This window comes from Electrona antarctica (assembly GCF_951216825.1).
Source record: "Electrona antarctica genome assembly, chromosome: 7".
Classification (NCBI taxonomy): domain Eukaryota; kingdom Metazoa; phylum Chordata; class Actinopteri; order Myctophiformes; family Myctophidae; genus Electrona; species Electrona antarctica.
Genome location: NC_136812.1, coordinates 36,804,666 through 36,825,984, shown reverse-complemented (window position 1 = coordinate 36,825,984; position 21,319 = coordinate 36,804,666).

Sequence of the window (21,319 nt, the reverse complement as noted above, 5' to 3'; positions counted from 1 at the left end):
ACACTAGAATCATATTCGCTCATGCATGTCGTTGTCAGTTGTGCGATTGCAGACGGGCCCTCTGCATTAGAAACCTTATGTTTCTAGGGTAAGAAAGGCTCTGAGAGCCTGCCATCCTTATGTTTCTAGGGTAAGAAAGGCTCTGAGAGCCCGCCATCCTTATGTTTCTAGGGTAAGAAAGGCTCTGAGAGCCCGTCATCCTTATGTTTCTAGGGTAAGAAAGGCTCTGAGAGCCCGCCATCCTTATGTTTCTAGGGTAAGAAAGGCTCTGAGAGCCCGCCATCCAGGTGTCCATGCCGGGTAAACACTGCTCACTTCCCTGTACTTACTGTCGGTCAAAGGGTAGTGCTCTCGGGCCAGTAGCTGACTTCCCATTCTAGCACTCATCTCATCTTTGTTTCCAGCTGTTTCCTCCATCAAACGTGGGACTTCCAGTAGCTCTCAGCCAGTACTCCCACTCACTGCTTTCAGCATTATGACTTCCCTCCTCCCACACCGGGATGTTGTTGTGAAGAGGACCAAGAAAGTGTCCTGTTTGTCTCTCGGCATGCGTGTGCCTGTGTGTGTGTGCCTGTGTGTGTGTGTGTGTGTGTGTGTGTGTGTGTGTGTGTGTGTGTGTGTGTGTGTGTGTGTGTGTGTGTGTGTGTGCGTGCGCAGTGCACACGCATGCCTGTCTAGTAACTGCATTTCTGTGCATGTATGTATATTAAAACAAAATACTATAGAGGTGCCACTATATTAACCACTTAAACCCTATAGTCTTCATTGGACGTCAAATAGCAGAAATAGCTGGTCTACAAGCTTGCAATGCTACGCGATGTAAGCTTGCAGAGCGGCTATTTCCGCCACATCTTTGCCTATTTACACCAAATGTTGGCCTATTATTGGCTGAGAACAGGGACTCAGGGTTCATGTGGTTAAAGACTCATCAGATTGAATAGGCTAACGGAACACAGAATCCCAGCCTTCTTAGCCCAGTCTTGTTGTTTGTACTGTAAATATATATGTGCGTTATATTGTAAAGAAATGTCGACGCTGTCGACAGTGTTCTCTCTTAATGAAAATATATGGTACTCTGATACGAAATTGTATTATGCTGTAATTTTCAGATGTGCACACAGATTGCAATCTCTAAATGAAACTGGAAACTTCACTTGTATTCCTGCAACCATAGTAACCTGCTGTAACATGAAGAGATTAGCCAATCGACGGCTAATGTCTTCGGAAACTCATTCCTTCAAACGCATGCTGTGTTCAGGATCATTAATACAATGACATACATGCTGTACTATAGTAACAATCATCAGGTATCACTGCGTTACAAGTTGAACTGGAACCATTTTCTCTGCATTGATACAGGCTCTGTTTTTCATTTTGACATTTCATTGTTCCCTTAAAATCTAAAGAGAGGTTTGATTTGTGCATTTTGCTAAAGTATATATTTATTACACCTGAGGCTATAGTGTTATTGTGTAAATCTGATGTGTTACTATTCCATGTGTCAATGTAAATAAAATTGTGTACAGTATATGGAATTCCCAGTAGATTACACCTTCCTTCCCTCCTTGCTTTGACACACTCTTCACCATGCCGTTGTTTTGAACTAATACACTATGACATCACATAATTCCTTCCCTTGATTCTATCTGGCGATGCACAGACAGCTTCTGGAGATTTTCTCTGACATATGACGTATCAATTATAGCTCATAAGCGGCACACTGTCAGCCATCTGTGTTCTAGGCTGTCCCCTCAGGCGACTGTCGTGAAAGATTCCTGTTCACTCACACAGACCTTCACTGTACCGAGGCTTGGCGAGGATACACTTTATTGCATGACTGTGTCACACACCGAAGATGGACGATCTACAAGCTCACTGCGTGTTGCCTAGCGACGCGCTGCAAGCTTGTACTGTAGATTGGGCATTTCAGGCGTGCAACACCGCCGTGCAACGAAGTACAAATCAGGCTCGAGAGTAGGTCTGCATTTGTGCCATAATGGGACAAGCTTGCTATCTGATTTTTCTGTCACACTTCCCACCTCTTCGTTGTGTGTCGCTTGGCTCTGGTCCAGCAAGGGGACATCTGGTTGTATGTGTTGTGGGGGGAAAGCCTGAGGACGGTTCTCTGAGGGCCGGTGCGTGTCTTAGCGTGGGCCGAGTTCATTGTTTCAGCATCTAACTGATAAGACATAAGCAGGAAATTCCGGAGCGGAGCAGTTGAATACTAAAGGTCTTTGAGCCAATCTGAGTACTGTAGGACGCCTTCAGGGAAAAAGCAAGGGAGAAATAATGGCCGGGTTACCCATAGATTAGTCCAATACTCGGTTCTCCAACATTTTCATATCAAGGGACCCCCAAATTGATTGTTTTCGGACCCCCACCTGAAAAGAAAATGTTGTCAAATGTAAAAACAAAATCCACATTTTTTCTAGATTTTCTTTTAAATAGCCGATCTACAAGCCTGGGTTCCAGCCTGCTTCGCTGCGTTCCGTGGATTTGTTTTGTCACTCGCTATACTCACTCAGTCTGGCTAGCAGGCAGCAGACTTGCATTTCATAACGTCACCTGTTACGTAGCCACGTTGTTGCTGATATGTCATCAGCCAGCGCCTGCACTCTGTCCATGCTTTTCTCATTCGAGACTCGAGAGTAAAACCTATATGGTCAAAAGTAAACACTAATTTAATTCAGTAGTACACTATGGCAGATTCAGTATTACAAAAAAACTGACTGCGGTGAGTTTAGTGAATGATACGTGCATTGCAGGTGCACAGGTGATACGATGTCAAACTGGTGTTTTTCTCCCCAACCCTCACCACAGACCAATCAGAAGCCACGGGTCGATTTCACCCGTTTACATGTCCCGCCTACCTTGGAGATAGGGACCATCATAGATATATATAAACACTAGATAGCTCACCCGCGCTGTTGGCCAATGGAGAGCGACGTCGTTACGTGGCGGCCATCTTACCTCGGGACACATAACATTGGGTCTATGGGGCATGTACTCTTAAATGACCATAACTTGCTCAATTTTCAACCGATTTTCAAACGGTTTGGTTTGTTATAAACGTCAGAGACGTCCGCATACTTATATGCTTTTATACGACGTTCATATAAAAAAATAAATTAAGCCGATAAGCGTCCTGAATCATAGCCACGTTGACAACGTTTGTAATAAACCAACCCGTTTGTAAATCCGTCAAGATTTGAGCGAGTTATGACTGTTTCTGTTTGAGCTGCCATTGAACATACTGTACTGTATCCCCGATGTAAGATGGCTGCCGGGTGAACGACGTCAGAAACTCCGCCTTGAGCCATCTAGTGTTTATATATATCTATGGGGACCATGGCCAGACTGAGTATCGAGTCACAAAATTAATTCAGGGAGCTCAGCGAAGCAGGCTGGAACCCAGGCTATACCGATCTGCAAGTGATGTATTGCAACACATTGAGAGCTTGTATTTCACATACTTTTCTTTTTTTTAAATAAAATCGGATTAAATTGGTTAAACAGATTTTGATGCTATGTTAACTAATTTAGCTGGGGACCTCCTGGAAGATCCTCAAGATCCCCAGACCACACTTTAGAACCACAGGGTTAGCCTATTTGTAGGGTTAACGAGGTTACTCAAGTAGTGTATGCTTGCTGTCTTTGTCTTTGTCTTTGCACTGCTAACCCATTTCTCTTTTTTCTAAATCCCTGCAAACTCCTTCAATTACTCATTTCTTTCATACAATAAGTATGTTGGCCAGATACCTTTCAGTTTGTGTCACGCCTTTTTGAGCAGATAAAACCATGCATCTCCATCCACAAAAGCATTTAGGCAGAAATGATTTACATACTACACGCTTTGACGTTTCCATACTACACGCTACTACACGCTTGAAAGTGCATATCATATTTGACATTCGACAGTCAGTATACTTAGACACACTTTTTTGTGTTGATTTGCAGTCAAATGCTAGTCTCAAGCATTGAGCCAATGAGCCATAGGCCTACTGTGTGTTTGGTAGAAGTTGATGACAAGATCCTTCACTTCATGGGGCTCTACTTTGATATGCCTTAGGCCTACAGATCTATCTGATAATGACTGAAGCAAATTGGCGGGATATAGGCTAGCGTGCAAATGTCTTTACAAGAGTCTTGCTGTCAGTCAGGTAACAACATGCAATTTATGTCACTTTTTGTACGCAGGCTACCCCCACAGGCACCTTCATGTAGCCTATGTTGTTGCATTAGTCTAATGCAGTATTTACTGTAATAGTATAACTGCTAACATAGACAACAAGGCCAGAAACGTCTATATTTTGTTATGTACAGGTATGGGTACATGGTACATGTTTTTGCTATTGGGCAGAAACCGTATCTCCATATTTCAACCTTTTATGTAAATCAATGTCCTACTTCATCATACAAGAGTGTCAAACAAAAGTAGTGAAAATAGCAGATCTACAAGCTATAACATGTCATGCTTGTAATAATAATAAAAAAGGAACAGTGTCAACTGTGTCATCGATCTGTAAGAAATAAGAATGTATGGACAACTGATAGTAGCTGTTGAAACCATTTATTTTTCACAGTGCACATACATGAGTAAAGTACAGAGATGATTCACAGTTGTTGTTTTTTTCATCCATAATATAATGGATCCGTTTGAGCAGCATCAGGGACAGAGTGCTGTTACTCGTTACTGCTGCCAAACCAGCATGATATCGAGCAGGCCACTGATGAGGAGTGATCTGGGATTAAGAGTGATTGAGAGCAGGTGAGATGTGTAAATCCAATCTATGGGGATGTGGGGAGGACAGCTGACTAGATGACTTTGTTTTCCAAACTCAGCTTCTTCGATGCAACAGTAGAGTTCGCGTTCTCCTATATATACGGCAGTGAATGCTGGACCAGAATGTTGCGTGCAGTATATTAACATCAGCGTAGAGTACACATGTTATCAACAAGAATCTGTATGATGGAATGCCAAGGGTGAGCCAGCATGCAAATAGCAGCCAGGACACTGCCAAAGACACCAAGAGCTGCCAGCCAGCAAATTAGTGCTGTGGGAAGTTGGGAACCAACACACCTGCACCGGTCGCGCCATACGTGGATGTAGTCAAGAAAGACACAGGAGCGCAAAGCACCAATAAGGGCCTTTCTTGGCCCCACCCCTCTCCCATGTGTTTAGGATCCAAGATGGCCACAGCACCAAGAGGGGGTGGGGCGGAGGTGAGCGGGCGGGGTCGACATATGACCTTACTGAGCTACATTCAAGACACTTGCCTTATGTCTGACACCTGACTTGTGTCTGAACACAGCTTTTTTTTTCTTTTTTTTTTTTTTTAACTCTTTATTTTTGAATTTTTGAATATGCACGAGACACAAAAGACAGACAAGGCATACATTAAAACAAAAAAACATCAACAGAAGAAACAGAATAAAAATAAAAACAAACAAACAAACAAACAAACAAATGAGGTCATGGGATGTACAGCAACAAGCTCTGAACACAGCTTTGATGGATGTGTTCTGCCCCCCTCCCCCCCATCAAACAAAATGTTTGGTCAAACCATATGGGCTTCCATTGGAAATGCATTGGAGCGGCCATTAAACACAGACGCAAGACAAACCCAAGACAGGTGTCTTGAATGACTGAATGCAGCCCAGTAAGGCCAACCCCTCCTGGTGCTGTGTCCATCTTGGATCCTAAACACATGGGAGAAGGGTGGGGCCGAGAAAGGCCCTTATTGACAACGAGCTGGCCAGATGTACAGTATGGAGAACCGGGATGACTGGAAGCGACGATGGAGGCTCGTCTGAGGACGACCTAGACGGTAAGTAGGCTATGTGTCCTTGTACTATAGGATGCTATGACAATCTATAACTACAGTCAATTCCTACACTTCACCATGTTGGGCATTTAGCAGACAAAAGGTTTCAGTAAAGCCTATTATGGATTTTTTTTATCAGTTAATTCCAAGTCTAATCCAACGCGTCACCACTCACCAGACGATGACGTAGATCTCCATCATGAGGTCTTTTCAGTGGTTTATGCTAGATCGCACTCTTCGGCAACATATCAATGGTTCTAGGTCGCCAAGCAACGGAATAATTAATACCTGGCAGTGAATGTTTAACTGAATCCATTTTGGGTTCAAAGGTGGCCATAATGAGACACATTAATTCATTATGAAATATGTATAATATAGCATAACATAGCATGTGAAGATTTTGAAGGTCACTGACTCACTGTGACATCGCATTTGAATGCAATACTGTATTTATAAGAACCCCTGGAGGGAATTGAATGACATCGTCAAGGATGAACTCATTTGAATTTTGGTGGCCCAAATGGTCATACATTGCATCTCAAATTCTCAATCTTACAAGTCAATGTGTTCGGTGCAGCCACCACCCGACTGCAAGGGGCTCATTAAGCCTCTAGTCTTCTGCTGACAAAGTATGGTTTAAGTGGTTAAAATGCACTGTACGTTTCACCCATATCCAGAGTTACTTGATGTCTGTGTATTTAAAGCTAGTTTTGAGCAACAGCACCAGTGTCAGAGCTTGATGTCTACCGTTGCTCAACCCGGGTGAAGCCTCGAGGTTACATAAGTGTGAGCCTTCATGAAGCTGCACCTTCCTTCCTTTGGCACTGCATTGGTGATTTTGGCAGTTTAATGTGAAACAAGTTAACGACGTTTTTCTTTTTCTTTTTTTTCATGTTTTGTAATCGCACAAGGAAGAAAAGCAGAATAAAGGGTGCTTTGAGATCAAGAACAAAGGGAAGCTTTGGCTTTTATTTTGGTGTCTGATGAATGTGCTTTGAAAAATCGGAGAACACCAGCAACCGAAAACACAATTAATTCCCTGTGGTGTGTCCGTGAGGTCGGCCGCCATGCACAGCACACGTCAATTCAGAGATAAAGAACACTCAACGGTGCGCTCAGGGTGTCTATCCCATTACCTTACGAAACCCAGATAGAGTGTCCTTTACCAGCACCAAGTGGTGTTTTATGCTCTAACATGTGATGCCATGAGTCATGCTTAGCTTGTTTTCTTTTTTTGGGGGGACAATATAATCAATTAGGATCAGCCCTGTACTCTGAACGTTGCTGATTGTTACCATGAAGGCCAGTCCTTCAGTCCCTCTCCGAGTTGTGAATATGCTCTGTCCTCAGTGTCCTATACTTATCCAGGGTGTACCCAGGCATGAAAGAAGAGGCCTTTTATTTAACCACTGTTTGCAAGGTAAATTTGCTGGTGCTCTGACTAAAACCTATATAGGCCTACCGCCCAGGGGTTTGTACATGTCCCCTTCTTTTTCCCCTCAACACTAAATCTCAGAATATTACCAATTCTGCAGTCATATTATCGGATTGTATTTAGTAGTAATGCATTAATGTGTCCTTTAATGTTGCAGATGATGAAAGTACTCAAGAAAATTTCCGCCAAATTGTACATTACATTCCAATACGTATAAAGTAAGTAAGTAAGCCTTGCTGAGCCATGAGGCCCATTGGCAGGAGCCTATCTCCTGCCCTGTAGCGTCAGGCAGCTTGATGTACAAGTACACCCCCTGGACATGACGTTAGTATGTCGCAGGGACTTACCCCAATCCAACCCTTGATGCTGAGTGCCAAGCAGGGAGGCATTGGGTGCCATGCAGTCTTTGGTATGACCCGGCCGGTGATCGAACCCCGACCTCCCAGTCTCAGGGCGGACACTCCAACCACAAGGCCACTGAGCTGGTCACTGAGCTACGTATAACCTACCTTTATTAGGTCTTGGATGAATTATTCAGCAGGTAGAGCGTTTCATAAATGATGTATCGTACATATACTGTACATGGACAGTACATGGATTGTGCCTTTGTGGCAGATGTACCAGAGATGTTCTCACTTACTGTACATGTCCCTGCTCACTTTCAAACAGTTACAGTAGACGTTGACAGGTGGGTGCCATACATGGACTATAGTTTACGGGACACCACACCACCACTTCCTGCTCTTCCGCAGCTGCTCAGGAAGCGTGCACCCCAGTGTGGGGGACTGCAGGCAGCGAGGGCACAAAGGGCCAAAGTGTGGGTGCCACCACGTCCTAGCAGTCAGGAGCTCAGAGATATCGAGACCACAACTGGAGCGCAGCTAGGGCTAGCGGGGGTTAGGTGGGTATGGGAGGGGAGGGTTGGTGGTGTACCGAGGATGCGAGGCGGAAGGACAGGCACCGTTTTATCTAAAGGAACACGCACTTCCTTGTGCAGTCCTTGTGTCCGTGACTTTAGAGTCCCCTTCGTGATTCCGCAAGCAGGAAAGACAGGCTATAAATCCAGAAAATAACACGTTTGTCATATTAAAATACTACTTAAACCATGTTCTTAGTTGTCCGGAGTCCCCCAGGGCTTTACACTAGACCCTCTATTTTTTCCCTCTACACCAAATCACTTCACATTGGAATACGTTGTGAGCATTTCGATTTGCTGTTTTTGCTGAATGTTTGCCCTTTGAATGGGATGACATAGGGTTCAAGTGTGTACTATTTGAACTTTTCTTTAAATTGTAAAAAATTGGAATATTCTTGACATGCCTAAAATAGGCATGCCAAGTTGAAGTGTTTGCTGTTTGGTGGTCACTTTGTTCAATGGTGTTTCCCTTTTACATTGTATAACAAAGGATTAAAGTAATAACCATGTGAGAGAATGAAAGAGATCAAGCGATCCCTTAGCGGTTTGCGGTGGTCTCTGGAGCTTACATAAATAGTTGTGTAACCTTGAATTCATGCATACGGTGGAACATAGTCGTAGTGTTTTGGATAAGCAATAATGGCAAACTCAAGGACCTGATCTCACGTGTCAAGTCTTACAGGAGGATTGTTTTCACTTGATATCCTTCGTTAGCAGTGATGGAAGGAGATGTGTGATGTAGTAATCGCACTGCTCCACATCTGACCTCGCACTCTGACAGACAGAGATTATTTGCATACACAACTCAACAGAGCACAATGGAAACGGGAAACTGACTGTATTTTGGTATGGCTTCATATTTCAGTATGGAGGCAAGCTTGGATTAAAGGCTCACTTGAACACGGGCAGGGTGTTGGTTTTGACAGCTGGGATCATAATTCAACATTCTTTCATATGAGATGTGTCTTGTCATTACAGTGAGCAGTTGTAAGTTTATGAGTTAAACATCAACTCTGTTTGTGCCAAATGTCATGAAATTCCCTCAAGGCATTCCTGAGAGATTGCGTTTACAATGGTGGTACGTCGTCCGTACATACAGACTATAGTACAGACACATGGATGTACGGATGGACAGACAACCCAAAAACACTCCAGCCACAGCTGACCACTGGCAGAGAAATAGGAATGCATACAGGATTGGAAGCCTGGCAGAAATCCTTTTAGCAGCTCTGCTACTCTATATTTCCTAGCTAGGGTGGAGATATACTGACCTTGTTTAGGTGACACCAACGGCTCCCATGCAATCTGGGCTGGGGACCACTGGTGGGCCATGAGGATATTGCAAGTGCAGGGCCCCCAAATAATTAGAATTATTTATTTTCATGATAATAACATTGCTATTATTTTACGATTTTTGTTCGAGATTTTGAGTGACCCCTGATCCAGGAAAATGTTTGGAACCATGAAGCCCATTCAAACTCTGGATTGCTCTGTGAGGCGCTTTTCCAAAGTCTAATTGTGCTTTGCACTGGTCATGGGATATCATATCACCTGTCCAGTCATCAAAGATTCAGCTGCTGGTGTGAGGGGTCACAAAGAACAAGGTGTTTGGTTTCGTTTTAATCTCCAGTTTCCTCGGATCTGGCATCCGCCTAGGTGACAGCAGACTGCTGGCCGAGCGCTGGCGCTTTGGCATGGGGGGTCAGATCAACATATGGAATGAATTCTGTACTGGTCATATATGGAGCCTGTCTTGAGTATACAGGGTTTGATGAGGTCAGATCAACATATGGAATGTTAGAACAGATCAGGGTGGCAGCGGGAGCAGTGTATGTGATGTATTGCCATGCTTTTTGTTCTTGCTTAATGTAAATCGCTCTGGATTAAGAGCGTCTGCTAAATGCCTAAATTGTAAATTGTACAATTGTTTGATTGATTGATTGAAATATGTATTAACCGTTTGCAGAATTACAGTACATTTCAAGCACAAACTCAATACAAAGACTGTTAACTGTGAGTGGACAACCCAATTAAGCATTACACTTGTTTACAAGAGGGTCCTTGTTCAATTCATCAAAACATTTAGAGACGTACAAATAGACACTTCTATATATAGTCAAAGAACAGAACAGGAATTCATCATAAGGGAGGTAAATGGGAAAAGAAACATATACAGTGAGGGGAAAAAGGGGTGGGCAGTGGGGGGGGGATTCAGATTTTACGGAGGCCAGTTTCGAATTGCAGCCGTCCGTAGGTGCCCTTTGAGATCGGTTTTGAAGGAGTCAAGGGATTTGCATGTCTTAATGACTGTTGGTAGGGCGTTCCACATTTTGGTGGCATAGGAGCGAAAATAATTTAGTCCCTTGTTTGTGCCGAATCTGGGTTGTACAGTACATGGTTCGTTGCACTTCCTCTGGTGTTATGGGTGTGGACTTCGTTAACATTAAGAAAGTATCTAGACAGGTACATGGGTATCTTGGTGGTGTATCGAATCTTGTGGACCAGTCCCATTGCAAGATGCTGTACTCTGTCGTCGACCCTAAGCCATTCCAGCCTGTCAAAGTGGGCAGGGGTGAGGTGGGTTCGGGGGGAGCCTGACCAGTTTGTTTTGGGAAGTCTGGAGCCTAGTTGCTGGCCAATATCAGGGAACTCCATCCCTGATGATGTCACGTGATGTCACGTGATGTCATGAGGCATGACCATATATTGTCATGCCTGGGTGACGGACAAACCAACCAACCAACCAACTGACGGGAAATGCATGTTTTCAAAAAAACAACATGATGGAACTGTTGTTCTTCTACTTCTTCAACACATTATAAAAGAAGATATTCCCTAAACAACATAATCATCTTGGAATTCTGAAGAATGATCTATGAAATTCATATAAAGCTGGTTCTGAATGACGGTCCCTCAACCCTTTGGCTTTCACATACTGTATGGTGTAAATTAGACACACACACACACGCACATGCACATTTTCATTACTATATTTGTGAGGACGTCAACATTTTAGCCATTTTGATTTAGGACGTATATTTGATTGATTTAGGACGTATATTTTTACGTATAAATACGTATAATATACATAAATAAATCAGGCATGAAGTAACTCTAATCCGCTGTACAGTCCATGTGACCCATGTTTGACCCAAACAAGTACTGTAACACAAGGACACGCACACACACGCACGCACGCATGCATGCACGCACGCACGCACGCACGCACGCACGCACGCACGCACGCACGCACGCACGCACGCACGCACGCACGCACACACACACACACACACACACACACACACACACACACACACACACACACACACACACACACACACACACGTGTACAGGGGGAGATGGATGACCGGGTTGTAGAGGTCATAGTGGAAAACCACGAGTATGAGGCCTGAGCAGCCATGTTGGGGCAGCCACACATACAGTATTATGTGTAACCCGAAACCCATGACTAATGTGACCAGGTTGTTGAGGGATTTGGACGGACAATATACAGTACCGGACCAGCTGCCAATTGATTCACCATACTGTAAACCCCATTTCACCACAGACTCGTGGACATAATGTAGCCTATTTGTGCGGTTGAATTAATCCTTCGATGCATAAACTAATTAAACTCTTTCACTTCTTATCCATATCTCTCCATATGGGTGGAAATTTCTGGCACAAGAAAAGAGGTGCACTCTGAACAGCCGTCCTTTATGTTTAGCCTACAGGATGTTTATTGTCACACAAGAGAGCTTGTTTTCATGTAATTCTACTAAATCAGTCAGTGATGCACATATTGTGCAACTGCCGGGCTGACATCTGTGCCATCCCACTTCCAGCAGTAAACTCTCCCCTCACCTTTTAACTGGAATTCCTCCTTGGTTCCTGAACATTTGTAAATCATAATTATTCATGTTCCTTGGTAAACGGGGCATGTGGTTGACCGAGGTGTCAAATAAGTATTCCTCATAAACCTCTGACCCAGACTTGTATACTGTCAAAATATATATGACTGGGCATTATTAACAGTCTGCAGGAAGTGTGCTTATTTTTGGTGGTGGGAGGGATGAGTATAATGGCATAATGAAGACGAGTATCATCACCGGTATAAGCTTCTTTTTAAGCACTTGTAGTCCTACAGTATGTGAAGAGTGATGGGGCCTCATGCAGAGACTAATGCTAGCCCTGGGCAGCCTCTCTGGGTTGACTACTTCTGAGCACGTTGGTGTTGACTGATGGGACAGACTCGCCTGTCACTGTCTGTCCATCCAAACACTTAGACAAATAAACAAGATGAACAACAACCGAGCAGACATTCACAAGTAGAAGAACTATTATCATTTGACTTGAATGTTACAGAAGTTAGAATACTTGTGATAAGTGATATTTGTTTTGTTATAATAAATGTTTAATAGCTCTATCTTCTGATAGCATTCATTGATGTAGTGTTCAGTAAACGGGTATCCCCATCTTTCCAGCTCTTTACCAAACATTTTCAGGTCAGGATACCAATTTTATCCAACCAGGAGAGAGAACTCATGCAGGATATACAGTATTTGTACAAGTAAAATTGTAAGTGGGGAATTTTTTTTAATGTAATAAATAAAACCAATGCAGGCAAAATTGGAACTGGAACACTGTGATAATGATCTTTGTGTTTTCTTTCCTGATTGGATGAAAATGAAATTTCTGTTTACTAAAAAGCTGAAATGAGTCAAATGACATGTAGACCCCTAGCTGTTGAACAAAGACTGAAGCAATGATTCTGCATCCAGAATGTAAATCAAATCATATTTTTTTTAAAGACTTTTTTTTAAAGACTACTCTGAGCAACAGTTACTTAGTTACACAAATACACACTGAGGTTACGTAACCATTTCAATATGAACACATCCTACCAACCAATGGCTCTCACATTTACTATTTATTCACTGAAATGTTGAACATCTTTTTTCTTTATGAGAAAGCTGACTTATGTTATGAGGGAATAAAGTTTTAAAGCAAACTTAAATCCTGAGTACTACGCTGAGAGCTGAATCGTACTGTCGTTAAATGCTCATGTGGATAGTACAATACATGCCTGTAGCAAGTCCATATTGTGCACACAAGGACCCCACAGTCCTATTGTTAGATCAGCTACGGAGCAACATCTGCCTTGTTTATAATAATAAAAACTCATTGTGTCATTTGTTATGTTTGGGTCATGGATTCTTTGTATTTTTTTCATGTTCATGTTCCAGCATCTTGTTTTTAACGCGCAAGTCGCGCATCCATACTTTTTGTTTTGCTTGACATTTGACATTATACATTTTTATTACAGCTCATTTATCTCTTTTATGGCCAGAAGGATTGCATCTGTTTGCTGGGAGTCAGGGGTTAGGGGTCAAGTCATTAGTTTGGGATCCAGTCTTCAACCAAGCTATGCAGTCTAGTAATGGAAATGATGGACAGTGTTGAAGAAGAGTGTTGACATGGTGTTGAGAGCTTGTAAAGTAGTTGCACCTGGAGATATGAGGAGATGTTTGTCCTGCCCATGCACAGGAATGTGTGGCAGGATATTATTGTAATTCTTTATGTCTGTTGATGTTTGTGTTTGTGTCTGTCTCAGTAGAAAGAGTACTTGGGAGATGTTCATGAAAGCTGGAGGGAATGATCAGTAGGCTGCCCCAAACAGACTTTTCTAAACAGACTTTTGGTCAAAAATGTCAACAGTCAAGGTCGCAGTCAAGTTCAGGGTCAAAATCGATTACAGGTGGGCAGATTTTCATGGAACTTAAGTGTGTGAATGAGACTGCCCAAGTCATTTTGGGTCAGAAAGGTCAAGGGGGAGGTGAAACAATAGGGTATGGCTTACACCCCCCCCCCCCCCCCCCCAGTGCAGTGCTAGTTTCAGGTTAATACTAGCTCAGTGGCATCCCCCAAAACCCGAGCTCTCCATGCTGTTGAACTTGTTTCAGGTCACACAAAGCTGTAAATAATTTCTGTGCTTGCTTTTAATAGTGTGACGTTGTCAGTGGTAAAATCTGTGGTTACATACTGTAGAAGTTAACAGCTAGTTCAAACTTCAAAGGATGCCTGAAGTCGAGCCAAATAGACATACGGTACCTCCGGCCTTTGGCAACCAAAATACTGCTGTTGTCTTTCATCGTGCGTCGTGTGGCGAGTGTAAATTAAGCTACACCTTGTGAGACTTCAGAGGAAAACACTAAATAACAAGCTCATGCAGTGACTTTAAGTGTTTAAGATGCTATGTAAGTGGTACTGTCATTCAAAGATTTCAACAGCTGAACACAGCCAACAATTTCCTGCCAAAAATAATCATTTGAACGTGTGAAGGCCTTCACACAGGCTGTTGATTTAAAGCATTCATAAATAAAATGATACATTCACAAAATGAAGTTCACTACCGAGAGACGGAAGCTCTTTGATGTTTTGACAGTGAGGAGGCAGTGGCATTATTTTCGTTTCATTCACTCTCCATGTCGTAATTCTTGATTGATGTTCCTCCTTGCATTCTGCACGGGGAGACGTTATCTCTGCCAGTCCGGTAGATCTAGCAAACATCCTTTGTCTTCATTCTGCATTTTGAGAGTAAGGATGTGACTCTAACTTCCCTTTCAAACAGAGTTATGAATTGCTGTTTACAGCAACTAAATAAACACATCTCTCCCTCTCTCTCCCTCTCCCTCTCTCTCTCTCTCTCTCTCTCACACACACACACACACACACACGCACACGCACACGCACACGCACACGCACACACACACACACACGATACAAACAACATTATCACAATCTAAATGTGGATAAAATGTGTGTGTGCATGTGATGTATCTTTTCTTCAGGGTTCTGTGGAGATTTTACTAAGTTGCTGTTGAAATGAATATGGAGATCCAAGCAGGCACATAATCCTTCTTTCCATTTATTGGTCAGCAATCAGTTACAGACAGGTTACAGATATCATCGTTCCATCGTTACAGCATATTGAGGCCTTCGTCCCAGGCAGAATGCCTAGTCCCCCCTTGTCTCTCCCTCTGCTGTATCTCACTCACTCTCCTACACTTACTGAATCCCTGCATGTCTTATACATTCTTAACATGTGGGTGTCACCCTGTTCCTGTGTGTGTGTGTGTGTGTGTGTGTGTGTGTGTGTGTGTGTGTGTGTGTGTGTGTGTGTGTGTGTGTGTGTGTGTGTGTGTGTGTGTGTGTGTGTGTGTGTGTGTGTTGACCCACAGGGTCAGCAATCAGTCACCACAGCAGGGGTCCTTCTGTTGCAAACATTCTTTGGGTGGTAAAAGTCACTGCGTCTACAAACTGCTATCTTAAAGTGTCCCTAAGCAGGATGGGCTCACAGCTGTTGCTCATTGGGACTCAATGTGACCTCCTATAAGCCAAAGTGTTATGTGTACAATTATGACATAGTTTGAGAGGCATAAGCTATCAAAATATACATCACATGCATGTATAATAAATAATACATTTGATTTGTATAGCCCCTTTTTAAAAACAGAGTTACAAAGTACTTCACAGTTCACACTGCAATGATATTATGATAGAAACATAATAAAAAAGTATAAAAAATATACCGTACAAATATAGCTAATCAGGTTGTAAAAGAAAGTCTATATGAAAGTATGTTTTGAGAAGTGGTTTAAAAGAGAACAGTGAAATTCAATCCAAAATCCAGGGGTCCTGCATGGTTGCAAAGGCCTTTAGTCTAGACTTTGAACCGATCAGAAGGGCCCTGCCGGAGGATCTCAGGCTGTGCTCCTGCTTTTATGGGGTTAAAAGGTCTATGCTGTAGCCTGTAGGAAGCTGTGCGTTAAACATAATCGTTCGGAAATAATTGAAGACAGGTTTTTCTTTTTTGAAGAAAAACCTGAAGAGTATATAGTGTTCCAATAATGGCTGGGATAAACACTTGGATAACTTTATAGATCAGCAGGAGTTTAATTTGACTGTGTTAAAACTAAGATCACTGTCACACAGATTGGCAGTAGTAGGTTTACTGTATATTAGATCACTGTCACACAGCGTGGCAGTAGTAGGTTTACTGTATATTAGATCACTGTCACACAGCTTGGCAGTAGTAGGCTTTACTGTATATTAGCACCTAAATCAGCAAATCGTGTTGAATTACTGGTATTGCAGTGGAGGATGGAGGGCCAATTAGAATGACTTCTGAATTGCTATTGCATGAATGAATTTATTTGGTGATGAAAAGGAAGAGGACTTCCACAATATACATCAGACAAAATATCACAGAGGACAGTATATATAAACTCAGCAACAAAAGTTCGGAAACTTAACTTTGGTTCACTATTTCTCCACTTTAATAATACCAATTCGTATTGTATTTTATATAATTTTAATCGTTGATTAGTCACCTTTACAACGATAGTATACGACGTATAGATTGTAAGGATCGGGTGTTCGTGAAACGTGTGGGTAGCGCCTCCAAAAACATTGCCAAAATGACAAATGGTTGGTATTCATCCTTGCTTTGAGTTGCTTAGTGGATTGGATTATTGCACTCTCACACAGTAATAAGGGAAAAAAAACACATATTGGCCATTTTTACACTTGTGTTAGGGAACTCAGTATAGCGGGTGGAAGATCCAAAAGCAACTGCAACAGCTTGGCACCATGCTGGTCACCAAACCTAGCCACATGTTGCTGTGGGATATGGCATCCCATTCCTCAACCAGGTTTTGTTGCAAGTCATCCAATGTGGTTCTGTTGGTCACTCTAGCTCCTAGCACGTACAGCATGTCCAAACTGATCCCACAAGTGTTCAAATGGGTTGAGGTATATGGACTCACGGGCGGCAAGCCATCCCATCCACGTTAGGTCCCAGATTCTGAAGATATGGGATCGCCACTGGCTCCAGAATCTCATCCCGATATCTCATTGCATTTGAGATTGATGATGACAACCTCAAGTTCTGTCTTGCCTGTGAAAGAGATACTGCCCCATACCATGCCAAGCTTTAATCAATGATTAAAATGATATAAAATACAATACCAAATGGAATTAATAAAGTGGAGAAATAATGGACCCAAGTTAAAGATGGAGTGCCGTGACTTTTGTACTTTTTCCAATTTTTCATGTGTTTAAGAGGTGACAGTGCTTCTTTAGACCCCTTGGTGTGGTTATGTGTTGTTACGTGTGTCTTCTCTTTGTATTTAGGGTTTCTTCAATGAAAAAAATCATACAACAACAGCTGTGGGTGTGGCTTCAGTTCAGGTGGATCACCACCCATCACCACCCACCAGGCAAACCAGGCATACTTAATGAACTGGTGGGCGTGCCCACATAAAAACAACATTTTAACAAATACTGTACACTTTTTTGAAAAAAAATCTTCCTCCTTATATAACAATAAGACCTGATGATCATGTTTTAGGGTGGACAAAAATCATGGCACTCCATCTTTAAGTTTCCGAACTTTTGTTGCTGAGTTTATATATATCCATTGTGGTCATCTAAGAAAAGCAGTCACAACATAACAGAGACAGTACATATCACGAACTATGACACTATAGTATAGAAAGCATAGTACATCAGGCAGCAGCAAAATTGTAGTTTGCAAACAGTCTACGCACCTTTACATATTTTAAATTAGTATTTTAATTTACTAACTAAAACCAGGAGTGAAAGGAGGGCATAACAAAAACTTTAAGAAGCTAAACATTGTTACCAAAGGCAAACACAAAGAAGCTAATTAATATATACGCACATAAACACATACATCAATCATTTGCGTTAATCCTCCCTCTTCCGTAGCATTGAGCTATAGGCTCACACTGCTACCAGTTCTACCCATAGAGTATTAAAAGGATAGAGACTGAACCGGAGCGACAGCCCCGCTGACCCCTGCTCAGTGGCGTTTTGAAGCACCCGGAAGAACCGTCTACTTCGGCATTTTTTTCGATTTGGACACCAAATTTGGTGTCCGCTCTTACCACTAGGGCCGAGCACCTCAACGTTGGATAGCCCTTGGTTCTACCCCATCAGGGTCTTGAATGTATAGGGGTGAAGTCGGTGTAATTACCTGTTGAAACATGTTTGGTTCAAATGAGTATGTGTGGACATTACAAATTACCCTGATCAATTTGTTTTGTTTGGCTGTAAAATGTTTCGAGTCATCCGACACAACGACGTAGAGTCTGTGGGGGCCGGGGGGCCAGGGCCCCCATGAGGAATTGGACCAGGGATCTCGGCCCCCATGATGAATTGGACCTGAATATATATTCGCCTCGGTTCGTCCCGTTTGTGCCGCATCAGGTGGATAAAATGTGTGTGTGCATGTATAATAAATAATACATTTGATTTGTATATCCCCTTTTTAAAAACAGAGTTACAAAGTACTTCACAGTTCACACTGCAATGATATTATGATAGAAACATAATAAAAAAGTATAAAAAATATACCATAAAAATATAGCTAATCAGGTTGTAAAAGAAAGTCTATATGAAAGTATGTTTTGAGAAGTGGTTTAAAAGAGAACAGTGAAATTCAATCCAAAATCCAGGGGTCCTGCATGGTTGCAAAGGCCTTTAGTCTAGACTTTGAACCGATCAGAAGGGCCCTGCCGGAGGATCTCAGGCTGTGCTCCTGCTTTTATGGGGTTAAAAGGTCTATGCTGTAGCCTGTAGGAAGCTTTGCGTTAAACATAATCGTTCGGAAATAATTGAAGACAGGTTTTTCTTTTTTGAAGAAAAACCTGAAGAGTATATAGTGTTCCAATAATGGCTGGGATAAACACTTGGATAACTTTATAGATCAGCAGGAGTTTAATTTGACTGTGTTAAAACTAAGATCACTGTCACACAGATTGGCAGTAGTAGGTTTACTGTATATTAGATCACTGTCACACAGCGTGGCAGTAGTAGGTTTACTGTATATTAGATCACTGTCACACAGATTGGCAGTAGTAGGTTTACTGTATATTAGATCACTGTCACACAGCTTGGCAGTAGTAGGCTTTACTGTATATTAGCACCTAAATCAGCAAATCGTGTTGAATTACTGGTATTGCAGTGGAGGATGGAGGGCCAATTAGAATGACTTCTGAATTGCTATTGCATGAATGAATTTATTTGGTGATGAAAAGGAAGAGGACTTCCACAATATACATCAGACAAAATATCACAGAGGACAGTATATATAAACTCAGCAACAAAAGTTCGGAAACTTAACTTTGGTTCACTATTTCTCCACTTTAATAATACCAATTCGTATTGTATTTTATATAATTTTAATCGTTGATTAGTCACCTTTACAACGATAGTATACGACGTATAGATTGTAAGGATCGGGTGTTCGTGAAACGTGTGGGTAGCGCCTCCAAAAACATTGCCAAAATGACAAATGGTTGGTATTCATCCTTGCTTTGAGTTGCTTAGTGGATTGGATTATTGCACTCTCACACAGTAATAAGGGGAAAAAAACACATATTGGCCATTTTTACACTTGTGTTAGGGAACTCAGTATAGCGGGTGGAAGATCCAAAAGCAACTGCAACAGCTTGGCACCATGCTGGTCACCAAACCTAGCCACATGTTGCTGTGGGATATGGCATCCCATTCCTCAACCAGGTTTTGTTGCAAGTCATCCAATGTGGTTATGTTGGTCACTCTAGCTGCTAGCACGTACAGCATGTCCAAACTGATCCCACAAGTGTTCAAATGGGTTGAGGTATATGGACTCACGGGCGGCAAGCCATCCCATCCACGTTAGGTCCCAGATTCTGAAGATATGGGATCGCCACTGGCTCCAGAATCTCATCCCGATATCTCATTGCATTTGAGATTGATGATGACAACCTCAAGTTCTGTCTTGCCTGTGAAAGAGATACTGCCCCATACCATGCCAAGCTTTAATCAATGATTAAAATGATATAAAATACAACACCAAATGGAATTAATAAAGTGGAGAAATAATGGACCCAAGTTAAAGATGGAGTGCCGTGACTTTTGTACTTTTTCCAATTTTTCATGTGTTTAAGAGGTGACAGTGCTTCTTTAGACCCCTTGGTGTGGTTGTTATGTGTTGTTACGTGTGTCTTCTCTTTGTATTTAGGATTTCTTCAATGAAAAACAGCTGTGGGTGTGGCTTCAGTTCAGGTGGATCACCACCCATCACCACCCACCAGGCAAACCAGGCATACTTAATGAACTGGTGGGCCCACATAAAAACAACATTTCAACAAATACTGTACACTTTTTTGAAAAAAAATATTCCTCCTTATATAACAATAAGACCTGATGAGTGGATGAGTGGACAAAAATCATGGCACTCCATCTTTAAGTTTCCGAACTTTTGTTGCTGAGTTTATATACAGTATATCCATTGTGGTCATCTAAGAAAAGCAGTCACAACATAACAGAGACAGTACATATCACGAACTATGACACTATAGTATAGTAAGCATAGTACATCAGGCAGCAGCAATATTGCAGTTTGCAAACAGTCTACGCACCTTTACATATTTTAAATTAGTATTTTAATTTACTAACTAAAACCAGGAGTGAAAGGAGGGCATAAGAAAAACTTTAAGAAGCTAAACATTGTTACCAAAGGCAAACACAAAGAAGCTAATTAATATATATATGCACATGCACATACATCAATCATTTGCGTTAATCCCCCCTCTTCCGTAGCATTGAGCTATAGGCTCACACTGCTACCAGTTCTACCCATAGAGTATTAAAAGGATAGAGACTGAACCGGAGCGACAGCCCCGCCCCCCTGCTATTCATTTCAGTGGAAGTTGCTCAGTGGCGTTTTGAAGCACCCGGAAGAACCGTCTACTTCAGCGTTTTTTTTCGATTTGGACTAACTGGTTTTGTTTAGCTGTAAAATGTTTCGAGTCATCTAAACAGCCTTTGAGCGTTGTTAGGCAACCAGAATCTTGAGAGTGAATGGACAGAGTTGTGTATCATCAGCATAACAGTGGAAATTGATTTTACTGTGGCGTTGAGTAAGATTCACAATTCAAGATTCACACATTTTGAGAAGGGTTATTAAAGAGGTTTATTGAATGAATAAGAATGGACGAGGGGAAGGGCTGTAGCTTCCGGGAGTGAGAGAATGGACGAGGGGAAGGGCCGTAGCTTCCGGGAGTGAGAGAA